The following is a 15,287-nucleotide window of genomic DNA, read 5'->3' as shown; positions in this document are numbered from 1 at the left end:
AAATAACCTGGTTGCATAAATATGGGTGCTGGTCATAAAATTAGAATATCAGAAAAAAGGTTGATTTATGTCAGTAATTCCATTCAAAAAGTGAAACTTGTATATGTATGTATTACACACTGACTGATATATTTCAAACGTTTATTTTATTGTTGATGATTACAACTGACAACTAATGAAAACTCCTTATTCAGCATCTCAGAAAATTAGAATATTTTGAAAAGGGGCAGTATTGAAGAGACCTGGTGCCACACACCTAATTAGTCCAAAACACACATAAATGCCTTTAAATGGTCTCAATCTAGTTTTTTAGGTTATCGTGGGGATGACTGCTGATTTGACAGGTGTCCAATAGACGGCCATTGACACCCGGCACAAGAGAGCAAGTCACAAAAGCTCATGGCTGGCTGTGCACAGAGCTCTGTGTCCAAACACATTCATAGAGGGCGAGGTGAAGTGAAGGAAAAGACGTGGTTGAAAAAAATTTCTACCAGCATTAGAAGACTGCATTCTGAGAACTTTGAAACAAAAACATTTAAAAATGTGGGGAAGATTCACAAGAAGTGGACTGCAGCTGGAGTCGGTCCTTCAAGAACCACAGGTATATGCAAGACATGGGTTTCAGTTGTCACATTCCTTTTGTCAAGCCACTCTTGAACAAGAGACTGGACTACTGCTGAATGATTCAAAGTTATGTTCTCTGATTAAAGTACATTTTGCATTTCCTTTGAAATGCAAAAGGTTCCAGAGTCTGGAGGAAGAGAGGAGAGGCACGGAATTCAAGTTGTTTGAGGTCCAGTTCAAGTTTCCACAGTCAATGATGGTTTAGGGTGCCATGTCATCTGCTGGTGTTGGTCCACTGTGTTTTCTGAGGTCCAAGGTCAATGCAGCCATCTACCAGCAAGTTTTAGAACACTTCATGCTTCCTGCTGCTGACCAACTTTATGGAAATGCAGATTTAATTTTCCAATAGGATTTTTCACCTGCACACAGTGCCAAAGTTACCAGTACCTTGTTTAAGGACCATGGCATCCCTGTTCTTAATTGGCCAGCAAACTCACCTGACCTAACCCCATGGAAAATCTCTGAGGTATTGTGAAGAGGAAGGGTTTTTTTCTGCATTATGTAACTTTAAAAGCTATGAATTTGTTTTCAAAAAAATGGGTCTGAAATATAATTTTTTCCACTTTGTGCATAATTTCAATAACAGAAAATCAGAAACCAGAAAAGAAGTAAATCTAAAGCAAGATTGACTTTAATTACAAAGTATTCACATCTTTCATATGCAGATATTACAGAACAACATAAAGCACATATTGTACTTCTCTAAGGTCCATCAGTTAACTTCACAGTGCAGCCAATAGTGAGGCTCTCCCTATAGTGATCTACACTTGCAAGGTGCAATGGTGCTCATTTAAAAATATCTTGGGTCTTAGTTTTACTGTAAAAAAAAAGTTTCACAACCACAAGCAAACATAAAAAAAGGTTAGCATAGACAGACCCTTGGATGTTGTCTGTCCTAAATGTACTGAAACAGTTGGGAGAAATTTAGGTGGAGAAAAGGCTACAATAGGCTTATCTGTGAGACAAATTTAAAGGTTTACTTTAAATTTCCCTTCCAGTTTTAGTCAGGAACACTTACATTCACCTTTGGAATATTTATAGAACATGAAAAATACACTTCCTATAAGCAAGCCTTTTTGTGATTTAAAAAAAAAAGTCCAACAAAAATTCAATGTACAGTGTATAGCTAATAGTTTGCTACCACACATCACAATAATTTAATCCAATTACTTTTGTGCTCAGGAAAATACTGAACACTAGTTTTTATTACCAACTTTATTGTGTATTATTGGCCCTGAAAACAATGACGTATAACTTTCACTGGACAGGCTTCAATGTCTTGCAAGCATCTACACAGTTCCAAATAATTCCATATCCTCGGGCTAAACAAAGGAAAAGTGCTAAGAGTGCAATCATGCAATAAAACCAGATTATTTTATTAATTTCCATTTTGGTGCCTTCGAGTCAACATGAAGAATCAACAATACTTTACTGTGCTGCTTGTTAGTTTAATAATTCTGAAAAAGACAATTGCTTTAACATTCAACAGTAAAAACCTGTTTGAAAAAACATGTGAAAATGAAACATTTAAGAACCAATACTTTAATATATTCAAAAATTAAGTTCAAGGCACCCTTTAAAATGTTGAGAAAGCAGAATTTATTTCAGGTAAAGCTAGTTTCTCTGTAGCTTGGAAAACAATGAACCAATCATGTATTTCCACATAATCTATATTGTTATTATAATCCAAATATATAATCAATGGAAAGTAAAAGACATATTTAGATTATATGAACAGTATATTTTGGAATGTATGTACTGGATGCTCCAAATGCCTCATAGGTTTTCAATTCCTGAACTAAAGTCTGAAATTCACAACAGCAAAGGTACCTTTACATGAAACCGCAGTCCAACAAAATACATCACAAGAAAAAAAATCTAGTTTGAAGTGTGTAGTGTTAAAGTTCTAATACCAGAGTGTAATAACAGGAAAAAATAAGATGTTCAAGACTGTGGCTCAACTGGATTGTCCTCTTTTGTTAAACAGACTTTTAAAGCTGCAGTATGTAACTTTCATTTTTTTCAAAAAAAAAAAAAAAGTTTTGTTAAAATAAAATAAAAAAAAGTTGTACATGTCATGACAGTAAGACAGATAATCTGTGAAGGAACTGATCTCCTCCACCTCCTTCCTGTACTGCTATTGGCATCTGAAGAAATGCACTGCTTTCATTCAAAACTAGAAAGAGGAGTGTCATAGCACTGTCAACCATGCTTGTGTATGCGCAACTCAATGTGCAAATGGTGGAGAAACAACTTAACATTAAAGGAAAACTGTTTATCTGCTGCCATGAATGCTAACAAGCCTTGGCATTCATGGCAGGCTGTGCTCTTGAGAAGAAGATATAGCAGAGAGCATTGCATGCACATGTGTGATTGACAGCACAGAGACCCTCCTCCAGGCTGATTGCTTGTTTCTGACAGAGTGGTGTTGGAAACACTAGGAGAAGGCAGAGGAGCTCGATATTTTCAGATTATTTTCAGATTGTAGTTGTACAAGTTGTGGTGCTTGTACTACAATTTGTACAAAATACTCAACTTGTAGTGAGCATTTAGTCTCACTACAAGTTGTAGTGAGTCTAAATATGCAGTTAGTGCTTCCCAAATTCACCTTCAGTAAATCCTTTGCTTAGCAATCCTAAAATGTCTTAATTGCATGTCACTTGGGGGAAAGTAAGATTAATAAGAGGCAAGGTGATGATTTACATTTGGAGTGTATGTTGGCGTCTTATGAATTTTTCCTGTTAATTTGTTTCAATTTCAAATCTTACAGCTGGTTCATCACAGTGGCTCTTAAAAGTCTACAAACCTGTTACATCAGCAGGGTTTTGTGATGTAAAGTGAGACAATGATAAATCATTTCAAACATTCTCCACCTTTAGCTAAAGCCATAATTTGCAGAGGGGACAAAGGATTTAACTGTGCAAAGAAAAAGGTGGAACAAACACACTTCTGCAACTGGGTTATTGGACCTTTTATACTTTTCCTTTTAACACATTTGTTTATTATCCACTTGAACTGTGCAGCACATATGTCATTATGTGGAAAATATTTAAATGATTTACCATGATCATATTTTTCACATCACAATAATGGGTATTTTAATAAGTGGGAGTAGACTTTTGAGAGCCAATGAGAATAGTAAACGACAACAAATTAAATGTAAATATCAGTACAGGCACCAAGTCCTGGCTATTTTCTAGACTGTTATTTGACATACAGTAGCATCTCCTCAACACTCATATACCCAGCATTCTCAGCATTTACAGTTGGATTATAAACATTCACGGTGATGAGTAGATGTTTGCAGAATACAGACACTATTTCAGGCAAAACAAAGAGAAACAACTTCTCCAAACTAAATCAAAGTGAACTATGATTATAACTAATGAATTTAGTGGTATACACAATCTGTCAGTGTCTGTGGAGTCAAACATTTGGAGAAAGGCTGAAGCAGCTGGATTCCTGCATCACCTGTGGAAAAGACAAATTTCATGGATGAAAACACAATTAGTCTGCAGCAAAGAGTCCAGAAGAGTTCAAGACAGGTATAAAAGTGAACATCCTTTTCAGCATTTAAATCAGGAAACCTAAACTGATCACAACAGCTGACAGACTTCAGTTCTCTACATATTCATTTGTTGCTTTTGGTACATTAAATAAATCAACAAATGGTTTGAGTCTGGGTTTAAAATAGCTTCCGTAACTAGAACCATACCACATGGTTACAGCTAAAAGACAATAAACTGAAGGACTGCATATGTTAAACAAATTTATAAGGATTTTAGAAGCTGAAGTTTAGAAAACTGTTTTAATAAAGGTTTACTTAGCTGTTCCTTTGTTTTTTAGACCAACTGTTACTAAAATGACCACTTTTCTGTAAACCTTATAGAGAATATCCAATTCTTTAAATTCTTGATAGACTGTCAATTGCTCTTTATAGTGGGAAAACATGAGATAAATATAAATTATGTATAACATTTCCACAGATGTTTGTAAAGTGGTACCTGAATGCACTATGATAAGCAACTTGATTTTTACTCTGTTCAACGTTTTTGCTCAATTTAGTTTAATAATGCCATCTGTTACGGTTCCACAGTAATAAAGTGATGATCATTTTAAGGCGTTTGGCCACACTTTTTACTCATTTCTGTTGTAACTTAAATACTTTAAAAATATCCAATGATCTGGGCTACAACATGAGAGAGACTCTGCCCACAGTGATTATGCAAATATGATGTATTTCAAATACATAGGGGTGGGATAAACCTCAAAAGCATCTGTATAAGCCAATCAAGTGAAAGAAATCATGTACCTGGAAAAATAGTTGGACATACAGTACAGACCAAAAGTTTGGACACACCTTCTAGTTCAATGGGTTTTCTTTATTTTCATGACTATTTATAAGGCAAGAAATCCCACTTATTAACCTGACAGGGCACACCTATGAAGTGAAAACCATTTCAGGTGACTACCTCTTGAAGCTCATCAAGAAAATGCAGAGTGTGTGCAAAGCAGTAATCACAGCAAAAGGTTGCTACTTTGAAGAAACTAGAATATAAGGGGTATTTTCAGTTGTTTTACATTTTTTTGTTTAGTGCATATTTCCACGTGTTATTCATAGTTTTGATGCCTTCAGTGTGTCAATAGTCATGAAAATAAAGGAAACTCATTGAATTAAAAGGTGTGTCCAAACTTTTGGTCTGTACTGTAATTCTGTCTGTTTTCTTATCCATCACTGAGCACAACTGATGCAACAAGAACTACAGTTGATAAGTTTCTATCAGTTTATCAACTCCACAGGTGCTGGTCATAAAATTAGAATATCATGAAAAAGTTTATTTAAATCAATAATTGGATTCAAAAAGTTAAATTTGCTTATTCATTCATTACATACAACTGATATATTTCAAATTTTTATTTCTTTTAGTGTTGATGATTATTACAGACAACTAATGAAAACTTCAAATTCAGTATTTAAGAAAATCTGAATATTGTGAAAAGGTTCGATATTGAAGACCACTGGTGCCACAACCTAATCAGATAACACCTGCAAGCGCTTTTAAAGTGATGGTTTAGGGTGCCATGTCATCTGCTGGTGTTGGTCCACTGTGTTTTCTGAGGTCCAAGGTCAATGCAGCCATCTACCAGCAAGTTTTAGAACACTTCATGCTTCCTGCTGCTGACCAACTTTATGGAAATGCAGATTTAATTTTCCAATAGGATTTGGCACCCACACACAGTGCCAAAGTTACCAGTATCCAACAATTCAGAAGAGCTGAAGGTCACCATCAAAGCAACCTGGACTCTCATAACACCGTAGCAGTGTCACAGACTGATCAGCTCCATGTCACACAGCATTCCCACAGATCCTGGCACAGATGCTCTCTTCTCTCCAACTGAGTTCCACTCTGGGGAACTGGATTCTGGACTTCCTGACCAACAGTCCGTCAGAATCCACAACACCGTCTCCTCCTGGGGAGAAGCCCAAATTCTCCTCCTCCAGGAGGAGACGGTGCTGTGGATTCTGATTCAGCTGCACTGGAGCACTGGGAGCACAGTGTTCCAGTACAGCTGAGTAGGGCTCAGCACGCAGCCCTACGCAGCATGTAGGGCTGCGTGCTGAGTCCCCTCCTTTTCACTCTGCTGACTGGCGGTTAAGGCTGCACAGAGGACTGTGGGGAGCACCTTCCCTCCACCTCGGACCTCTACACAGCATGATGCTGGAAGAGGGCCCTCATGAAGGACTCCATCCATCCTGCACACAGACCATTCCAGCTGCTCCCCTCAGGCAGGAGGCTGAGGTGCAGCCGGAGCAAGACCACCAGGCTGAGTAACAGGTTCTACCCATCAGCCATCAGACTGCTGAACTCAAGCTGCACCTAATTGAGCTTCATCTTATAAATTATTTACCACACACACTTTCTTTTAATAGACATATCCATATATCACATAAATTACTTTATTCTTTATTTGTGTAGTCTGAATTTCGTACCACAAACAAGCAAAGGTAATAAAAACTCCTTGAATTGCTGCATCTGGGGACAAGGGACCCCAACTAAGTACTGAGTGCTGTACATGCTCCCACTTTTCAGTTGGCCAATATTTCTAAAATTCCTTTTTTTGTATTGGTCTTAATATTCACATTTTCTGAGATATTGAATTTGGGCTTTTCATTAGTTGTGAGTTATAAATGTCAACATTAAAAGAAATAAACAATTGAAATAAATCAGTCTGTGTGTAACAAACATCCAAGTTTCACTTTTTGACCAGAATTGCTGACATAAATCAACCTTTTCATGATATTTTAATTTTATGGCCTTCACCTGTAATGTCTTCATGTCTGATGACATGAAGGCAGACATTAGCTGCTACACACGTTGCTTGACACATGAGTCATGTGTCACATGAAAGTTGACTGGTAAGTCTCACTGAAAACAGTAGGGTGTGATATACATTTCTTCACGTGAGAAAGAAATGATAGTGTTGTACTGCTTCAGTTTTACTCTGTGTATTAAAAATAGACCGATAGGTAACATTTATTATTAGGCAGGATTTGAACATTTCAGAAGAGGCTCACCTTAGGCTAAGCTTGTCTTCAGCAGTTCCTTAGAAAAAAGCTTATCTCCATTGTCTGCAGTGTCTTGCTTTTCACCAGTCTCTTTCACCTCCTGGATATTTTCTTTGTCTTCTTCCACTCCAAGGATTACACTTTGCCGTACACTGACAGAGATCACCAATGCTTGTATGATGCCATAAATCAAAGCAAACTGAGGGAGATACTCCTGAATCAACCACAGCAATCCTGCCATTCCAGCTGTTGAGACAAAAAACATGGCCATGCCATGAAACCACAGCCTGAGAGCTCCCTGGACACCAAACACCTCCAGGATCAGTTTGGCAGGAGGGGACACAGTCCACAGGAAGGCAACTACAAATAGGTCAAACAAATGCCGAAGGAAGTTGAAGCAAATCTCATAGTGCTCTGGTATAATCTCCAAATTCCAGCTATCTGTGAAAAATCTGAATGGAGAGGTCAGCTGAGAAGGAGTGGGAGATGGGGGAGGGGTTCCATAATCAGAAAAGTCCCCATCAACATCACCTTTCCTTTGTCTCAGGCTGCTTTGAGAAGGTTTTCTTGACCACAGATATGACGTGGGGAGATATTTGCTCCACCAACTGGACACCTGTAGCTCTGTCTCTGGTTTTCCTGAGCCAAGATCTTCTATTTCCATGGGTTGCAATTTCTCCTGTGCCTCCCAGTACTCCTCTCCTAGAGCACTCTGGTCACTTCCTTTTCTCCACCCTCCCCACATCCAAGATCCCCAGTTACCTTTAGCACGCTGCTTTTGGCACAACGTAGGGGTATTTTCTGAGGTACAACTACCCCAGAAGCGCACCCACCCCCACGCTCTTCCCACTATAGAAGACATTACTTATTAAAAGTTTAACCAAAACGAATTGGAGAGATAATCGCCCCCTGCAGTTTCTCTAATGCCAATATACCTCGAAGATTCAAGCCAGGACAAAAATAACGTTCCCGGCTAGACACACCCGTAAGGCGTGTTGAACCCGTTCAGCAATTCAAGAGGCGGCTTGGCCTCTGTACATTGCTAAATCTGCCCTTGACAAGCAGTATCTCTCCTATACATAGCCATCAGTCATCAGTTATCAGTTATAAACATAGCATTTTGCTATGTTTATAGCACTGTGGGCTCTCCAGGTTGTTTTCAGTAAGTCAGTATCACACCTAGCTAAGCTTATTTCCAGCTACTGTTCAATTTTGGGGTCTCGAGACGAACTTCCTGGACTCCTGGTATTCCGAAAGGCATTACTCCGAATCTCACACCTGGAAAAAAACAGGAAATATTTGTAGTTTTAATAGTTTTGTTGTCTAGTACCACGTCAACATCAGAGCTACCAAGCTAGCGGCGTAAATGACTTATTAGCAACTAGCAAGAAAGTTTTAGCCAGAAATGTCGAAGTTATGTCAAATTTCCTCTTAAACTTTTTTCTCTCAGATTTTTATGTTCTTTAAGTGTAGCTAATATGTTTATAAAGCGCCAAATCCTTACCTTTTCAGCCAGGTTAGCTTATCACATCTGCTGCTGCCCTTGTACGCTTTTCCTCAGATACCTCAGTTACATTCTTAACATATGGGGCGTGTAGTTTTAAAGTGCCTGAAGTCGAAGAGAAACTAAACAGACAACCTGAAGAAGACCGATGCCACGCATTTCCAACTAGAGGTCTACTGCCTTACAGCAGAAAGGCGACACAACAGATTAACCTTCAAAATAAAAGTCACCGGAAGACTGTGTGGCATGAAATCCAGAAGACATAAACCCTTAACCCCAAATACAAAGATTACAATTTGGCCAAAGGTTGCGTTGAAGTCGCTATTAGTATGACGTCCTACAGTTTTACCAAGACAGCCTCATGAAGAGGAGGGTCAGAGTTGTCTATAATCGCCTTGATTTCATGAAGGATCCTTCTTTTCATCATCATCTTCAGAGGCTCCAGTCACCCCCAGAACAGAACCAGCCTTCTTTATCAGGCTGTTGAGTCTTTTTAGGTCCCTGATTCTGATGCTGCTGCCCCAGGTAGTTAACTGCATTTGTAGTTTACTAAATTGCCTTTGTTCAACTTTATAAGTTTGTGAACATTTAGGTAAATGCATCAACTACATTCCAAATCACACACAGAGAAGAAAAATATAGACTTTAAATTATGTCAGGCTTTATTTCAGACATACTTTGCCTTGAGCAAAGTATGCACTGTGTGGTATGGACATTTAAATAGTGTTTATTTGACATACAATCAACATACACTGAAAAACAATTATGTTGCTTCAGGGATAACAAACCATTAACAACTCTGACATAGTTAAGTCAACCTGATTTTAAAAATTTCCTTTTCATTTTTGTTGCTTGCTGCCTGAAGGTTGTTTCACAAAGGTAAGATTCAGAAATCCAGGAGAAGAGAGATAGCTAGGCCTGACATAGCACTATCAGTTCATTCTGGCTCTATCCGTTTCAAAGACCAAACCAGGCTCAAGAGGTGCAGCTATTAAGCCAGGCTTAAATAATTCAGGTGAATGTCCGTCAACAGATTTCTTCAAGAGACCAATGAAATCCATCACAGATCCACTAATGCTACGCTAAATAAACTGCGTACACCAGACCTCACACCAAACAAACAGCATCTTTTTATTGAGGTTTATGAGGAATTGAAGTACATCATACAAAAGAAAAATTGCCGTTACAAGAGCGAACGATAGCAGATCAATTGAATACGTAACTATCCTAAAATATATATTTCCCAATTATTCTCATAATCATACATGAGATTTTCACAAATGAAAAATTATAAACCTAATAAATTAACAGTGAAAGTCAATATAATATGTTCAACTGACAGCAAATTCCTTCGCGTTACTCTGTTCTGTTCCCCATTCTAGATATTTATACAGACCAAAATGAAATATAACAATGTGCAATATCTGGGAAGTATCGTCTTTAATTTTACCTGTAGTTAACTGCTCCTTTAAGCTGTGATCCTTTTGTTCTGAGTTGTCACACATGGCCGACATGTGATGAGGTCGATTAGCAGTTGTGCCAGTCTGTTAGAAACAAACTCTTAAACGGCCTATAGTTCGATAATGGATATTGAGCCGTGCAGCTACTGCTCTGGTGGATGTTCCTACATCCAACATGCCAAAGGCATGCCCAGCATAACTTGAGACATCTGAGGCATTATGACTTGTGACAAAACTTTCCATTTTGGGTTGGCGTTTTATTGTCCCCAGTCCAAGGATTGTCCAGCTGTTGCTCATTTTGTCTGATCACCCACTGGACATGCCTCACCCATGCACTGGGTAATGCTCACTGACAGCAAGTTGGATTAAAAATTATACACAAATCAGGAGAAATATTACTTTTGTACAATAAAATGTCAGCAAATGCTCATTTACAGTTGTTAACTCCACATGGCAACAATATTCGACGTTTATATTTTTGTTTCATATAGAACAGCGGTCTTTAGAAACTGTTTCTTCAGAAACACAGTTTGACCCATGCAGAGTATGGGTCATTTTAAAATTGATAATTGTGTTTTCTAATGGTATACTGTAAAAATAATAGTACCTGACTGAATACCAAAATGAATTAGAGGTGTTTTAATGCAGGGTGATTAAAAAAAAAAAAATCAATACATGCAGATAAGAAAATGGAATCATGGACAAAACTCCTTGGTTTCCGATTGCTGTGACTGCTGACTGAACAGATACAATTCCAGGCTTAACTAAGCCTAGCTGCTAGCCTGGTCTGGAGCAGGCTAGCTTCACAGAATAAATCACCATGGTAACTTTTTTGTAACACTGAATTGAGGTTTAATTAAGACAGGATATCCAGAAAATCCCAGCTTAATCCGCTATCCTGGATTTGTGAAACAGCCCTCTAGTTTGTATATAGCCAGAATGATGATCAGTGAAGCTTTAGCTTTCATTCAGAGTTCACTTTCTGTGAGAAGACAAGAAACATTAAGGTTAACGTATTACTTGGAGATGTTTGGAAACTGAAGTTACAACTTTGCAAAACAATATTCTTATACCCCCACCTTAAAATAAGAAATCTTGTTTGGTTGCGTACATCCCTCTGTACAACAAGAACTGAAACTGATCAATGTGTGCTAATGTCTATTCCCATTCTGCAGCTGGTCAGGAGACTAAAGACATGTTTAACTAGCAGTTTCCTCTAAGCTCCAGCGGTTTTGATTGTCTCAGTGCGCTGCGAGTAAACTTCAGTTAACATCAGTCGAACCGAATAAGTGCATCATCATTGACCAATCAGACCCATGGAGCAGTCGCTGTTTCATAGATGCTTTGCATCCCATCCAAAGCATCCAACACAAAGCTGATTTACTTCAACCCTGTATAATTTTGTAGTGTAAAACAAAAACTCAAATATTGAAATATTTAATTCAACTTATTACTCAGAATTGATGCAGTGTTGTCAAAGGCCACTGTCCTGTATATTTTAGCCACATCCCTGTTCCAGAACACCTGAATCAAAGATCTGCATGACCTCATCTGTATGCCATCGAGTGCATACAATTTGATGATCACAATATTTTTCAAAACGGGTGAGCTTCACTACCATCACCATATAACCATGTTTGTCAGAGGTTTGCTCTACTTCCACATGGGGGGAGCAATCTGGCCTTGGTGTCAAGTCTATTACAGTCAATACTGATTAAATGTTGATTGCCGTAAATATAGCAATGCTTTAAATTCTGATTTAAAAGTTAATCAGAATTTAAAGCTAAAAGTGACCATGACTACACAAGTTGTAATTTTATTCTACTATTAAAACAGATTTTAATGTTAACATACTTACCCAAACATCCCCACGGACAAGAGCAGATGATCTACAAGGAGAAGCTAAAATAGGTAAGTGTATTCTAATTAAAAAGGACTATAGGTATTTTAGCCCATTTACTGCAAGCTGTTTGTAAACACATGCTGAAAGATTGCCAGCAGTGATCTACACAAGCAGTTAATGGATAAAGCATGCAATTAAGCTGTGGTTATGTGGTCAGTGTACTGTGAAAACAACTTCATGTTTTTTTCAGAGACTCTAGTCTAAAAATCATCATTCCACTTAACCCAATAGAATAAAGGCTTGTAGATTCCAGAGTTACCTGAAGCAAGACATTCCGTCTATGGCTACATCACCGAATGGGTGCCTGAAAAAATAATAATAAATTAGTATAAATTTTTACTAAATCAGCTTGGATTGCAAGTTTGCAGGATGCATGTTCAGTGCAATCTCAAATAGCATCACCATATTATCAGAGACTCTAGTCTAATGAATCATCACTACAGCATTTTAATACAGTACATAACTCAGTGGTAGGGCTGGGCAATATATTCAAATCCAAATGTACAGTTACATTTGTACAGGACCTTTCTCCAGTAACCATGGAAGCAGTCTTGGAAACTGTGGGCTAACAAACAGGAGCAATTTGCATGACATGGCATCAGTAGATGTGATTCTCATTCAACACTGCAGCTGAAATGCATGACAAAGAGGGGAGAATAAGGCTTTAGGCTCCAAGGTTCAAGATATAAAAGTTCAGAGTAGCATTATGATAATCCACCTCAATTTTGTTAGTGCTAGGGCAAGCACTGAAAAATAGTATAAATTTGTCTTAATTTATAAAACAAATTATCTGTTTTATACCATACTATTGTGACAAAGTGACAGTTGTAACAAACATATAAAAGCCATATTTTTCCTGTAGCTATAAGTAGATTTCACTAGAAAAACAAAACCAAAAATTTGAGTGTACATGGATTTTCTCCAGACACAAAAATGTAATAGGAAGGATAAAAACCAACAAAATGCCTGCAAACTACGGGCAATAAAAAACCCCAACAAAGAAAACGTATTCCATCTATATAATGCAGGGTATAAGTATGAACAGCATGACTATTGCCCAGCCCTACTGAAGTTGAATTTCATTGTAACTCACCATCACCTAATAACTACTGACTTAACCAGCAGCCACTCGGCATCCATCTTGATGCTGTAAAATAAAATATGGGACAGATTAGATATTTTAGTTAGCAGCTACAAAATTCTCATCAAATACCACATTTTATTTACAAAGTCAGATTTATAACTGAAAGCAGTTATATAAAACACAGAAAACTTTCTGAAAACAAAATAGCACAAATGTAGCTTTACAATCTGAAGTAAAGCCATTTTTAACAATTGGATCATCAGTTGCAACACAAAGGGGAGGTTGTTTCAATTAAAATCCATGTTGCCGTTTAGTGAAGTAGGCTTGCTCCAAGTATGAAGGCTTTGTGAACGATCCAGTTTAAGCACTAATTAACTAATGTCATAGACATGAAGTGATGTGAGCAAGGCTTTCCGTACAAACACGTGGTAAAATAAGTTTTCTAAAGGATAAAGTTCTCTACTATTAGGAATACCTCATGATTGTTGCTTTGTTCTTCAGAATCAGCCGGGTTGTATGAACCGATTAAAAACGAACCCCCATTTGGTCAGCCTCCATTTCTTGTGTCCTTGCCAGCCCACGTGCTCGGACCGCGAAGCCGGTGCACATGGTGCAATTTTCTTTCAGCTAGCAGTGAAAATAAATAAATACCCGAACGAAGGTCCTTGTTGTGTTTTACACAAGCAATGCATCACACAGGATTGGAACTCTGCTTTGGCTTTAATCTTGAACAACCTCTCCGTACGTATCCTTATCTCGCACCAAAGGACAGAGACTAAAACATGGCTGTCAGCAGTTTATATACGAGGGTCCTCTCAGAGCAAAAGTCATAGGTGTCCTAAGGAATGCCAGGGTCTTTTTTTTTTTTTTTTTTTTACAAGGCTCTTTTTTTCTTTTGTGTAACTGGGGTCTTCAAAACTATAAAACGTCACATAAATGCCATAACCTAATCTAGTTTCTTATTTACTATTTTACTTTTTCTGAAAAGTCGACTTGCAAAATTAAAACACGTAACCTTGTGACGCCCATAGACATGAAAACGGGGACGCCCGACTCCACCCAAGTACACCAGCAGGACCTTTTTTAAAAACAAAACAAAACAAGCTTTATTTTAAAAACAGCCAAATCTTACAAGCACACAAACTTCTTGTACAGTATCTTGAGTGACTAGCAGTCAACGAATATATTAAAAGAAAGAAGGGGTTACAGAATGACATGAAAGCCTGACACAACAGGTGATTATTATTAGAAAACAATAAAGCATAATAAACAGAACAGCTGGAATTATTGTACGGGGTCTCAATCATTTTCACAGAGTTGAACAGAAGTGAAATTTCTTTTAGATACCAGCAGGATCTACCTACAGCAATAGGACCAATTTAGGCTGCCTATAGCGAACCGAGCATTTAGTCCAGCACTGGAGCAGCCTGATAAAATTAATTTTATAGTCAGAAATTTTCTCTGCAGCTGAACCATTCCTGTTTTTAGGGTTTTTTCTACTAATATGAGGACAATTCCAAAAATAAATAGAAACGGTTTTTCTAACTTCAACATCAGACCTACGTTTTTATTCACAAACCAGTGTATGTTGGAAAAAAAAAGGTTGCCCATAATTTGGCACAGTTTCGCACCCCTCATCCTTACCATAGGCCCGATGTCTTAAAAACATGGAGGCAGAGGCACTGAGTATCAGTTCAGAGTCATTATTAGACCGAGGGCAGCCAGATTAATTTATTTTGCTAAATTTTTATTTTTAGCTAAACACTTCTGTTGAGAGGCACAAACATATGGAGAGCCATGAGGCACAAAAATAAATAAATGGGGGAAAAAAATCATGAAAGGGCACTTGGTTGTTGATCAAGGATTAAAGGGGCAGGGGCTCAAGCCCCCTCCTACCATCTCTCTGCACGTAAGTGCAGGGTCAATCCTGACAGGTGACACTGGGAGTGCCACCATATCATTTAAAAAAACAAACAAATAAACAAAAAACATTGAAATATACCTCAATCTTCAAGCAGTGAAAACATATCGTAAAAAATGCAGACTACACCAGCATACCTTGTGCCTTTTAAAAATCATTATTAACTATTGTAAAAACATTGACATAATACAAACAAACAAACAAAAACAAACAAACTTGCCAT

The 15,287-nt window shown here is 37.8% G+C and overlaps 1 long non-coding RNA gene and 2 other non-coding genes across 6 annotated transcripts; all 3 read right to left on the bottom strand.

Annotated features, from left to right (window-relative positions):
* Positions 1–1,233: 1,233 nt before the first annotated feature.
* LOC116731891 (uncharacterized) lies at positions 1,234–13,942 on the bottom strand. 4 transcript variants are annotated; one of them, XR_004341648.1, is made up of 8 exons: positions 13,619–13,934; positions 13,153–13,206; positions 12,584–12,689; positions 12,319–12,363; positions 12,015–12,045; positions 8,697–11,138; positions 7,202–8,470; positions 1,234–4,095 (listed from the first exon to the last, which is right to left on the bottom strand). It is a non-coding gene; the product is annotated as an uncharacterized LOC116731891 (long non-coding RNA). The 4 variants fall into 4 exon arrangements; XR_004341647.1 differs by lacking the exon at positions 12,584–12,689 and having other exon boundaries at positions 7,202–7,438; positions 8,372–8,470; XR_004341649.1 differs by lacking the exon at positions 12,584–12,689 and having other exon boundaries at positions 13,839–13,942.
* LOC116731998 (small nucleolar RNA SNORD52) lies at positions 12,210–12,277 on the bottom strand. Its single transcript, XR_004341687.1, has one exon. It is a non-coding gene; the product is annotated as a small nucleolar RNA SNORD52 (small nucleolar RNA).
* LOC116731999 (small nucleolar RNA SNORD52) lies at positions 12,434–12,501 on the bottom strand. Its single transcript, XR_004341688.1, has one exon. It is a non-coding gene; the product is annotated as a small nucleolar RNA SNORD52 (small nucleolar RNA).
* Positions 13,943–15,287: the final 1,345 nt, after the last annotated feature.

Source organism: Xiphophorus hellerii, chromosome 13 (genome assembly GCF_003331165.1).
Source record: "Xiphophorus hellerii strain 12219 chromosome 13, Xiphophorus_hellerii-4.1, whole genome shotgun sequence".
NCBI classification, from domain to species: domain Eukaryota; kingdom Metazoa; phylum Chordata; class Actinopteri; order Cyprinodontiformes; family Poeciliidae; genus Xiphophorus; species Xiphophorus hellerii.
The sequence above is the reverse complement of the archived record's forward strand: the minus strand, read 5'-3'. Positions and strand labels throughout refer to the sequence as shown.